We start from the raw sequence: 1,129 nt of genomic DNA on the forward strand, positions 1-1,129 counted from the left end.
ATTCGCTGCGATTCGAGGTGGGCTCATCCAATACAGAAATAACCCCATCCCTGCTTGGTTTTTACAGATCCCTTTTTCCAAAACGCCCAGCCATGGAAGATTGCCCTGAGCCTGGTCGTGGTCGCTCTGGTCGTGCTCTTTATGATCACCCTTTATCTATTTAAAACTAAAGGTAATGAGGCCCCAGGGGGATGGTTGGCTGGAAAGATTTATAATATTTAACAGTCTCTGTTTTTAAGGGATTGGTGGGTTTGGGAGGACTCTGGAGCCTTGTGTCCATGCCCACATCTTGGAGCATGAAAGTGCAGGAAACACTGTTTTCCCATGCTGCCCTACAACACATAAATAATATGGAGGAATAAAGAGAATCCCTTATTTTTTACCAAAACGGCATGAAGTCCACGGGTCCTGTAGCCACCCAAGCACTTCCAGAGGCTTTTCCATGCTGCAAGTGCTTTAATTTAGAAATTTAGCGTTCTTTGGAAGGGACTATTATTTAAAAAAAATATATCAAAGAAACAAAACCAATTTACATTTCCTTCTTTTCTGCCATAGGAAATCTCCAGGGAAAAATCGGTAAGTTTTATCTCCTGGCTTGCAAAAACTGGAGCATTCCTGCAAAAACAAAGGGTCCACAGGGCACAGTTTTTTGAGGGGAGGATGGTTGGGAGGCCAATGGCTGTTTGGTCCACAGGGCACAGTTTTTTGAGGGGAGGATGGTTGGGAGGCCAATGGCTGTTTGGAAACATGAAATTACACTGTGATATTGGGGAGAATTGTTGTAGGATAGAAAAACCATGGACGATTTGCCGAAGGGCGAGCTTTGCTTTGGCAAGGTCCCTCAGTGATGCTCCCCGCGAGTTCCCATGCAAAAATGACTGGTTTTGCTGGTAACACACTCTTTTTTGTTTTGCTTTTCAGTGACGCAGCTGATGGAACTGTGTAAGTCTCTCTCTCCTTCTCCTCCAGGCTTYAATTCTTTGGGAAAACCCTCAGATATTTTTATTCTCTCCCCTTTCCCCGAGTGGCTGCCAATGCTTTTTTTTAAGCACTCTCATATTAATTTCAGTACTGAAACAGTCTTGGAAAACTAATGCTTTTGGGGAGCAGCTCATGGAAAACTGCAGAG

The 1,129-nt window shown here is 44.1% G+C and overlaps 1 pseudogene; it reads left to right on the forward strand.

Annotated features, from left to right (window-relative positions):
- The first annotated feature begins 67 nt into the window (after positions 1-67).
- Positions 68-1,129, forward strand: part of LOC146600768 (E3 ubiquitin-protein ligase TRIM39 pseudogene) — a 4,416-nt pseudogene continuing 3,354 nt past the window's right edge.

Source organism: Rhea americana, unplaced genomic scaffold (genome assembly GCF_003343005.1).
Source record: "Rhea americana isolate MKP2758 unplaced genomic scaffold, rheAme1 scaffold_1165, whole genome shotgun sequence".
In the NCBI taxonomy this organism is placed as follows: domain Eukaryota; kingdom Metazoa; phylum Chordata; class Aves; order Rheiformes; family Rheidae; genus Rhea; species Rhea americana.